The sequence below is a fragment of the Lepeophtheirus salmonis genome, chromosome 2 (assembly GCF_016086655.4).
Source record: "Lepeophtheirus salmonis chromosome 2, UVic_Lsal_1.4, whole genome shotgun sequence".
NCBI lineage: Eukaryota > Metazoa > Arthropoda > Copepoda > Siphonostomatoida > Caligidae > Lepeophtheirus > Lepeophtheirus salmonis.
The window spans coordinates 35,987,964-35,999,990 of NC_052132.2; the positions used below are offsets into that span (position 1 = coordinate 35,987,964).

Genomic DNA, 12,027 nt, shown 5'->3' on the forward strand with positions numbered 1-12,027 from the left:
TCTTTCAATTCTAAATGCGTGTTTTTCCAAACCAATTTCAAATTAATAAGGAAAATTCGCATTTGCTTTTATCATTAAAGCCCTTTTATACATGAAGTAATATCTTTATAATTTTATCAATTAAAAAGATACATATAATGTATACAGAGTCATATTAAAGTTAATGTTAATTTGATTTTTTGTTGTGCATTGATGAAAATATAATTTTTTTAAAATTTAGTGTTCAACGATCTTTTTTGTGACCTTTATAGCCATTTCAATTTTATATTTTTAAACAAAATCATATAATTGTAAAATAATTTAAAGGTTTAAAATGCTGAATTTCAAAAGTTTCATTAAAATTAATTTCTTTATGTTCCATAGAATAACATAATCCTGATTATTTATTTGGAAGTATGACTAATTGTCGCCTAAGGTTACTAATTTGGATACTCAAACGATTATAAATACTGTACTAACATTTAAAGCGAATCATATAGGGGTTTCATTAGGATCGCTTCAATTTATTTTCCACAAGAGAAAAACGGTGTTCTATTTATTATCTTCCCGCGATATTTAGAAACTTCATTAATATACATTTAATTATGTAACGATATACAAATAATCAATGATTATAAATTATCCAATTTTTTTGTCAAAATAACTTTAATAAAAATAACAAATTTTAATCTTCTTTGATGAATCTCATTTTTAGCTCAATTTCTTGTTCATGAGCAAAATGCTTTATTGGTCAGGCAGCAATCTACAAGTGCTTCATGAGACATTATTGCATCCTGAAATTTTTTTTTTTAGGTGTGGACTTCATGCTGGAATATCATTTGGACATATTTTCTGATGATGGTAATTGCAACGTTACAGTAAATGAAAATCGCTATTGGACCATGAAAAAAAGATTTTTTCCGCCCCAATTGCTAAGTATGGACTTCACAAACATTTATTTTCCAAAAAACAGCCCCTCTTGTCAAACAGAATACAGTATAACTGATTTATTGCAAAGTAAACTACGTTAACGAGAGATTTAGATAAATGAACTAGTTGACTGGCCGCCTTGATTGTGCGATTTAACGTCTTTAACTTATTTTCTTTTGGTTCATGTGTAGTCATTGGTCTAGACCAACATGCCGAGGACGTCAGAAGGGCTTAAAGAAAATATCGAACTCAAAATTACTACAATATTGGTCAATTTATAGGAAAAAGTACTGTGAAATTGGGTTCAAGAATTGGACATGTATGTATATTTTTATAATTTTTTCTGAAAAAACAAATTTGGCAAAATTTGTAACTGTTTGTTCAAGTTAAAGTGCTTTATATGAAAAACCTTAAGTTTATTCTTTTTTATTATCTTAAGTATAAGAACCCAGTTCAAAATGTTATTGCAAGAGGCCGAAGAAATAGAAGTTACAATTATGTGGAGCATCAACATCAATTGCCCACATAGTTGGACTGTTGATTATAAGGGAAAATGTTCATGACGTTTAAAAAGAAATCAAAATCAACTTTCGTAAAAAATAATGCAATACTTTTGAAGTTTATCAAACTTCCCTAAAAATACCTTAACGAGTATTTTTAATATTCATTATGTATATTTTAAATATTTTTAGAATGATGTAGATATATATAAAGTCAATATCCAGATGATATGCAGATTAATTATGAGTGTAGGTGTACAATGTACATAGATATGTGCTCAGAATTCCCTTCCACAGTATAATACAATAAATTCTATCTTATTTAGCATATATTTTTAATTTAAAAGAAACTGCACTTATCATTCAATGTGAATCACTCCATATTTACAATTTCATAAAATATAAAAGTTTGATCATGACTCAAAATTATTTATTGGCTCTCCTAGATTTATTTTTTAATGTTTAGTATTAAACAAAAAGTCTTTTTTTCTCAGATCTATGAAATTGTATTAAATGATGCTCCAATAGCTTTGTCTTAGAAATTATTTAATACATTTCTGAACTTCTTTTGGTTAGATATCATCAGTCTGCTGATCCATATCGCAATTTCTAAATCCAAGGACATCAACCCTCCGTCAATAGAATTCGTCTGTTAGTTTGGGAAGATAAATGACTTTTAAAATTCTGTTTGAAGGTGTTTCAAGCTCCAAAATATTTTCCGCTGCACTCAGTATCACTATTTAAAAAATTATTTACAGTTTATTAAACTGAAACATATTTTAGTGCACATTTTTGGTGCATATGTCACACATATGAAGTAAAAAGTGAGAAAAAAATGAGTATTAGCTCCTAATCAAGGCTTGATTGGCAGTAATAAAATAAATAATTAACATTAAAGTATCAAGTTTATTTGGGATCTGTACCCAGTATGAAGGCTTCGGGTCAAAATGAGCCGTGATAAAATTTTGTATGCAAACACTGCACAGTCATTCTACGATCTGTCAAAGGGTACAAAAGAAAAAATTTAAAATTTCTGTAATGAGGATAATCTGTATTTTGATTTTTCTTAATATGGTAGGGTCAAATTGACGATTAACATAACACGAGGGTGTATTTGTTTTGTTTGCAACTTGATCAATTTGTTCTTTTATTACTTACAACTTGTAGAAAATGGCTACTTGTAAAGAAAATATACATATAAATATTGTATAATCTATATAGATTTTATTTGTGATTACTGCTTCTTTAAACAGAATGGGTTAAAGAAAAGTAAATTCCCTCTCATACGTATCATTGAAAAGTTTAATTGTAAGAATTTCATAGTATCATTAAATAAATGTTTATTTTGTTAAGTATACACACGTATACATAAACATACAAATAAATTACAAATTTTGAGATTTTAAAATACATCATAGAGATACATCTTTGTCCATTCTGTTGAATATTTAAGATTTTTTTTGTATAATTGGATTCAATTTCATAACTACATATTTTACTTATTTTTAGTAAATGTATTTAATAACATGCAGTAGAGAAGTGAAAAGGGTGACTCCTGACGAATTTGTTAACCACGCACATATAAACTGATATGCTGTGGAATCTTAAGTAGGGGGACTAATGGAGAAGCTGTCATTATTTTCCTGTTTCAACAAAAATAAGTTTCTATTTTACCCATTTCAGAACGCGAATTGTCATTATTCTCTTTAAAATTTCCTCATTTGTAATGTCAATATATAATGATAATAGATTTAACAAAAACTAATATTTAATACAGTTTTGCCAAGTTACGTGATGTTAGAGTAATTAATACACGCCGGGAGTTGATATTTTTTACATTTCTAATAGTGAGAAATTAATTAAAGAAAACATTCAATACCCACAAAATTATGAATAAATATTACATCTACAAAGTGTACTATATTATAAATATACTCGTCCCATTTAACTATTTTGAACACTTTACTTACGAATTTGGTATTAAATCTCCATAAATTATATATTAAATTATATTTATTTTTAATGCTTATTCATTGAATTATGGTTATCCATAAATAAAAATATTATATTTTTCGTCATTAACTACAATAAACCTACACTATCTTATTATTGCTTATTATATTCCATTAAGCAAATTTCAAGGCTTTCCAAATCATTAGAGTATACTGAATATGTACCTTATAAAAGATTTAATAATTTTTTGTAAGTATAATTATTTTAGTTCCTACACTTTTTTCCCCATCCTTTCAAACAAATAATGTATCCAAATGCCATGAATTATAACCAATAAGTTTAGTTTTTTGTAGCTAACTTTTTAGATCAATAAAAAAGGCAAATAAATTATAAATAAAGATTGACAACATAAAGAATAAAGGAATGTTATTTAGTAGGGTAAATAATTTTAGGCAAGGATTGCGCACGACCGAGTACCCATTCTAGTTTTTTACTTGCTATTTTAGATGAATGGTTGCCGGATAAATTGCGAATTTATTTTTGTTTAATGTCTATACTCATAATTATTATAAATTAAATTTACTCTTTTCATGTTGGTATAAAAATCAAAAACGCTTCAGTGACTTTATTTCTTCACCGATTTTATTAAAATTTTTACAACATTATAAAATAAATTTGACATTGAATCCCTAAAATCACCGTTTGCTTGAACCACACATATACAAAAGTCCTTGAAAACGTCCTACTACCTTTTTGACTGCCCACTAGGCAAAGTCCGAAATGTCATCCTTATCCCAGGTCACAGGGGTCTTGTAGTACTGTCGGGACCTTTATTGAAACCCGTTTAACATTGCCTAAGAAATAATTGTCTAAAAGGTATGTTTCCGATGAGTTAGCAGCCCAAGAACTTGGCAGGCGTATATCACATTCTCTGAAACAAGATAATTGATTCTTCTAATGCTAGTTTGACAAGGTCAAGCTCTTACTGCCAGATTCAAGATTGATTATTCATTATGCTGTGGATCCAGGGGAATACTTTAGTGTGCAAAACACGGAGGTATACCTTTAGGCCCTCCTTGAAGATGAAATGCACCATAACGCAACGCTTTGCTGCTAACAACACCAAGAACCATAACTTTCTGAGGTTACTTGGACATCATGCTCCTATGGACGTTAAAAGGACTTATTGCCAACAATCTATTGCCCCTTGAGTTATACTTCTGGGGTTAACATAATTTTTTCTCATTTGAGAAGAACTAGACAAGATCTTTCACATGAGGCTTCTGTTTTAGTCTGGTCAAAGTCTTGGCTTGGGTGACCCTGAGGTCTTCATTGATGACACGATAGAAAATGGAACAGGACGCTACATCGATGGTGTCAGCAAGTGCACTCATTGTTTGGCCGTAACTCTTCTCAATTATTTTATATATTTTGCTCAACAATGCAGGACTTTGGACGATTTTGGTCAATACCGGTAACCAGGCTTATGGCGAATCATTGTCAGTTGGTCATCACTGTCCAGTGAAAATTATTTTCTGAGTTTTTGGAGATTTTGAGTAGTGTACCCGACCATCTTAGCAACAAAATGCTGTTAATTTTTACATTTAAATTGCTAAAAATATACAAAAAACACAACGTTTTTGTTCCTGATTAAAAGAAGACAGCCTATGTTTTTGTAAAAGTATAATAAACAACTGACATATTAGAGTAACATTTGTTTTGTACTTAATCTTCATTAGTGTGTGTTTGTATTAAAACCTGTTTGTAGTGGGATGAGATTTGGCCAGAGAAAATTGCAAGCGTCTAAAATAACTACCTTTTATTTAAGGATTAAAGAAACTCATAAAAATATTATTTGAAAAATCTTGTAATTTGGAAAATTTCCCTACGTATGGTTGGGCCGAACTCGATGAGATTGTTTCATGCCCTGGTGATTTCAATAACCTTATATTTTTCGAAACAGTATTATTTTTGAAATGTTGATCTGTGAAACTGTTTTAATTATGTAACTCCGAATTTATTTCTCAACTATTAAGAAATACGATTTTTTTTATTTCTTTTTATCTTTGGTTGTATACATCCATTTTTATTTAATATTTTTTCTATGTATATTTGATGTTAATTGGTCAAAAATATCAATAAAGAAGGAATCCTAGAAAACATATGATAAAGAGAAAAGACACAAAAAATTTAATTGATACAAATCACTCAAGATCAAAATTGAATAGAAACTTTCAAAAGTCTGATTTCATGAATCAATTTATTCAAAGATTTAAAAACTATATATGTTTATCGCCATTTGAATCGTGTTCATGAAAAAATTTTATCATATAAATAGCTAAACAAGTAAAAAGTCCATAATTATTTATTTATATTTGCATGTCGTCAATAGCTATTTCATGAGTTTTTACTTACAAAACCGACTACATAATAAAGAAAAAAAATTACAAACAAGTTCAAAAAAATTATAAAATAAATTTTTCTTTTCTTATGCCTTAATAATAATAAGATTTTTTTCCTTTTTTTAATTTGATCTATTTTTGAAGTACTTCCGGATCACTGGAGCTTTAACCAGATGGAGAAGGGTAACTGTTTTTGATGGCACAGAAAAAAAAATAATCAGAAGGACATTACCAACAAAATTCATCTCAGGGTCCATGATAATTTTGAATTAGGTCAACTTTAAAAAAACGCAAACACTCTAACTGTAAAGTATATTTAGTCAAGTCAACATTGCTAAATTTAATATTTATTAAGTGACAACACGCCTTTTTTGCATGCATATGCAGACAAATACATATTTCACATTTAATTTCTCATAAAGATATCTCTAGAAGGTGATAATTTAAAAAGATAAGTTACTTTAACTTTGCAATTGTTTTAGGGAATTAGTTATCATTAATCCCATTTATTCCTTCTTATAATTTTTTTTTGCGAAAAATTATGCATAAACACCAACCTCGGAAAATTTGTAAAAATAAAATATTAATATTATATTGCTTGCTTGATTCCGTGCAAAAAGTACAAGTAAATTTAAAAATACTCAGCCAGAGTTTTACGACAAATAAAAATAATATTCAAGAAATACAAACAAAATTTGTAGTTTATGAAGAGTGAATAGATAATGAATATGATTCATAAATAAAATAAATTCAACAGTATAATTTTATAAAATATACAAGGTGGTCCACTGAAATCCAAACACTTGCTAATTCAATAATTAATGAAGGTTGAATGATTGAAATAAATTCATATTTAGATATATTAAAGCATACAAAATTAATTAAAAATATATCAAACCTTATATAAAGCAAAGTTTCATTCTAAAAAAATAGTTTCACCCAAAAATGCCTTCATGCAATCCATGTAACTCAATCTGACCAACATTTTAATAAACAAACTTGAAGCAGCTTTAGTTCAGTGTCGACTCTCGACCAGCTTGTCAATCTAACTTTTTGCTCCGAATCCACCTAGTATACAAAAAAAAATTGTATGTTGGGGGTATATAATGAAAATTGATTTCCTACTTATCAAAGACACCGAAGGAAAAACCACTAACTAATTGTAATATGTCTATTGTGTTGTTAATATTTGTAGTATGTATTTAAATTACCATAAGTTAGATTAGAGGAAATATATTTTGTAGTTTGGATTAGAGTTATAACTATGAAGTTCGAGTAATTGATTATTGAGTACAACCGAGTTCAAGTATTTGAACATTGAGACAAGCAAAGTTCAAGTGAAAGTATCAAGTAAATAAGAATATTTAATTAAGTCAGTTTGACTACCTCGATAAGACAAGCACTCAATTATTAATTAAATATAGTGGAAAATTTGGCAAATATTTATAATCATTGACTAAAAGAGATATCTTCAAATTTTCATCCGTTCGGCTAATACACATTACTTCAGTAAGTTTAAAAAAACTTTTTTTTTTTCTTGGGTAAGGTATATTTTATAATTCCGCAGCTGGCGTGGCCTAGATTAAAAAGGTTGGGTATGTAGATTGGAGACACTTGATGTACAATAACATATTAAGAAAGATAATCATACAAGTGATTTTTTTTTAAATTAACAATGTAGAAATACTCCATTTAGACTAAAGCAAAAATCTTATGAGGACCTATTTATTAAAAATGTAGAAATACTGGAGAAAAGATTAATCTATACTCGAATATCTTGAGTATAATCATTTAAATTTGTGCTTACAAATAATTGAGTTGTCAGGCGAGTTTTTGTCATTTTCAGAAATTGTCTACTTTTGTTAAGTAGACAAATTTTTTTTTTTTTCAAGTTCGAGCAATACTCGAATCCAACACTTATATTTCGTAATTATTGTGAATCCATTCAAGTAAAACTCAAGTGAGAGAAGTTCAGAACTATTGTTTGTGTAAATTTGTACAAATAATACATTTACATTGAATAATCATTGAATAAAATACTTTTCGGAAGAATATGACAAATTCTAAATGACTTTATTCGTCAAAATTAAATGCCACAAGCAATTAAAAATACCGACAAGGAAGGAACCATATTGTTTATTTTACTATGGTGACCTCATTGAATGTCAATAGTACAACTAAAGAAAATAATTATATAATGGCTTTTAAAAGATGAAAAATATATATTTAATCGTTGCACTAAGTTTTGTAATGGTTAAAAAATGAGAAATTAACCTTCACAAACTAATTTATTTCTTCAATTTTTAACTAAAAAGGACCCAAATTGTGATCTATATCACACTAAATTTGAAAGGCAACTACATATTATTGTAAATTTTTAAAAAGATATTTATAAAATACAAAAAAAAAATGGCGTCAATTTTCAAAAATCTGAACAAAAAAGCTTAAAATTAAATGGAGTTTTCCCTTAGACCGCATCAAAGAGGAATTCGTATCACAAATTCTTGCTCAAAAAATTAATGAACAATCGAATCAATGCTCTTTTATAATATGAAACCAAATTACAAACTATAGAGAACCCTCCAGGTTGTAAATTAATATAAGAGGGTGGATTAGTAAGTCAGGTTAAATTGAATAAAGTAGTAATATCAGAACATGGAACTTAATATATTTTAAGTGGAAATTGTTTAGATGTTACTGGTTGATAATTGTAATTACAAATACGTAGCACTAAATAATCCTTAAAGATTATAGAATAAAACACGACCTGATGGTATATATAAGAATGAGTCTATATTAATTTACTCGTTTGTAATACATACAAGGTACTATGAATACATAATAATAAAAACAATCCCACACCATCTCCCCTTTTAAAGAGAGTTAAACACCAATAATTATTTCAATACATTAAAACGAGGACTTCGTCTCAGCTTGGTCGGAGATTTAGGTATATCTAAAATTAGTACAATTTGTGTATAATCTCGCTTTATATGAATCACATTTCTTCGCTTTCTGGACCTGTCTTCTATTATTGACCTCATAGGAATTTCCATGCCTATGCTTCGATATAATGACGGCCTTTTGTTTCCATCTCTTTGATTTCTCATTTTGCAAATATACTCTCTCCCCTTTTGGAAAGTAATTTACTGTTTATATTGATCCTTCTCGTACATTGGTAATTCTCCTCTTAGTTTTCTTCTAAACATAATTTCGGCGGGAGAATCACAGTCTCCCTTTGGTGTAATCCGAAATTCGGCTAGGGCTTCTTCAAATTTGGTATAATTATAATCTACTTTTTCCATTAAATATTTCATATTTTTAACTGATGATTGGGCATGTCAATTTGACTGAGCGTAAGGTGATGAAATTTCGTGGATAATGCCATTAAAATTAGAGAGTTCTTTAAATGTTTCACTTTTAAATTGAGGGTCTCCATCACTTCCTACATATTTTGGGAACCAAAAGTCATAAACCCAATCTAGTAGAATATTAGTTACTTCAGGTGTCGTAGTCTTTTTGAATTTCAATGGCTCAACCCTATCTCGGAAATACCGGGATGAGATATATGTAATTTCTTCAAAATATAACTAATGGCACTACTAAGTATAATAAAAAGAGAAATATTCTTCCAAATTGAATTGGTAATAAGTCTATTATCGACCAAATCATTATGTTCTGTTGTGACAACGTTTTGTTTGAAAAAATTTAATCGTGGATTTAATGTATCAATTATACCTTTCAATTTAATCTGTTGATACCATACAAATTAGCACCTTTTAAATAGTGTGAACATTTTCTCCAGACAATTGCTAAACATTCAAGTTCCATTGCTGAATACTATGTTTTGGCTGGGCTCACATTGAATCACCATCACGTTTATCTTGTTGAATGAGAGCAAAACCAATACCATTAATTTTACTTGCGTTAGTAACCAACTTCGTAATTTTTATCATCTTTTGTTCCATATTGAATTTTATCTTTTGATAAGGATAATATTGTTACAATCACCAGATATGAGCATACCTCCAAATTTCACTTTTGTTCCATATTGAATTTTATCTTTTGATAAGGTAATATTGTTCTTCTCACAACGTCTGAGTAGTTCTTACACCTTTTGAAAAACTTCAGTTTCATTATCGCCAGATATCAAAATATCATTCAGTATCTTCTTTACACTCTTGATTCCACAAAAACAGCGTCTGCCTTGTACAAAATTCATCGTTAGAACTAAAAAGACCAATTGGAGCTCAACAATATCGAAATTTTCCTTGGGCTGAGTTGAATGTTGTTAAAGCTCTACTTTCTTCGTCCTAAGGTATTTGAAAATAACCCATTTTACAATCTTATGTACAGAACACTTTACTGTCATTAAGAACTGATTGAGCAGATGTGAAAACATAAAAAGGGTTATTTCAAGCCATTATTTCATATTTGGAAACATAAAAAAATCATTGCAAGCCAAGTCGGGCAAATATGGTTGAATGGGAAATACTTCCAGTGGTGATTTCATTAGCTTCGATGTAGCAAAGGCAGAAAAAAATGTAGACCATCGTAGTTATAAAAAAAAAAGGTCTAAGTATGTTTCACCGGTTTGTGAAATTTCTTGATTCAACTAGTCAATGAATGAAGTGTAATATGCTCAATTTATTGTGTCCATTTTTAGGAGAAAATTGATGAAAATTATACCTTGTGTATCCCATAATCCATGATCATTATTTTTGCTGCAGATAAAACCGTCTTATATTACTTCTTTCAATCCATTATTTTTATTGTTGTTTCGTGTCTGATTTATAAAAAACAAATTAATGCTTTATTTACATGAATAAAATAGGTCAAAACTTATTTAAATTTTGTTTAAACAGTTGCAAATTACCCTTAAAAACTATCACTCTGATCAATTGTGAACAAACGCAGCAGCCATATTTCTAAAAGCTTTATCATATGACAATGCTGATGTAAGATGTTCATAATAAATGCTCATCGTGTATGTTATCTTTAGCAACTCCCCTTGACCAGATTATTATAATGTTTATCAATACTGAATAAGTGTAACTTCATCTGACTAGCTACAGAAAAAAAAAAAAGATTATAGTACAGTACAAGTAATAATGATTTACCTAATAAAATACTTTAATGTAGACTTATGTATAATTTTTTGTTCACTATATCTGCATATTTTTTTAGTCTGGTTTTCCATTTACTGATACTTATTAAAATAAATGCAACGTTTTTAATGTGTTAATGTGTATGTAAATATACATTATTGAAAAGGGCTTGAAAACAATTAAAACATTCAATAGAAGTGACATTTTATAAATGAAAAAAACATTCACCATAAACTTCAACAATATCACACAACACATACAAAGGTCTAATCGTTTTTCAATACATTCATATACATAACTTTCTTGTTTATATATGTACAAAGCATTTGCTTAAAAAGTACATAGTTAAAAATAAGGCATATATGTGCGTGTATAAGGACTTCTATCCCAAGATCCCGGAATTTTTTCGGGTTTTAAGACTTACGAAACATTCTTTATAGAGCCCCGTATTTACTTATTCCAAATTAGAAACTTCAGTTTTTTGATAAATAGTTGATAATAAATGATGTTCAAAGAAGAATTAAAATGTCTCAAATAATAATACCTTTCTACAACAATAAAATTATATGTTACTATATAGCCTATATTTATATACATATATTAATAGTGCTGTGTAAGTCTTTATTTATTTAGTCGAGTCTTAGGACCGGTCCTTCAAACTCTCAGCATTAGAACTGATTATTAAAGGAGAGATGAAGTTGAGTGATGTCATCAAAGTCCGTTTCATCATTTTTAGGACAAATAAAACATATAATAAACGTTAAATTTTTGATAAAAGAAAATCTGGACATGGAACCAACCCCAAAACAATTACACATTACTTATTTGTCAGTAAATGATCAACTAAATCTCCCATATCGTCAAAAATGTTCCGTATATAAGGTATAATATGTATTTTTGATGCAATATGAAATGTTTGATTTCAAATGCCGTATACTTTTATGAAAAGAGTCCAAGGAGTCTAATGATGCGTGGGTTGACTTTTAGGCTGTTATTCTGGCTCTTTATTTCATAGTTATACTAGCTTAAAAGTTATTATGTCTTCTTGAAATGTAAAAATAAATACTTAAATTTCAGAGTATTGGTTATATAATAACAGGATCACAAAGAAATATAGGGATCTCGTACTTTGAAATCCGGCTGAAGGACAATTTT

At 28.6% G+C, this 12,027-nt stretch overlaps 1 long non-coding RNA gene across 1 annotated transcript; it reads right to left on the minus strand.

Annotated features, from left to right (window-relative positions):
* Positions 1-3,982: 3,982 nt before the first annotated feature.
* Positions 3,983-5,035, minus strand: LOC139907671 (uncharacterized). The gene is made up of 2 exons (XR_011784399.1): positions 4,349-5,035; positions 3,983-4,293 (listed from the first exon to the last, which is right to left on the minus strand). It is a non-coding gene; the product is annotated as an uncharacterized lncRNA (long non-coding RNA).
* Between the last annotated feature and the right edge of the window lie 6,992 nt (positions 5,036-12,027).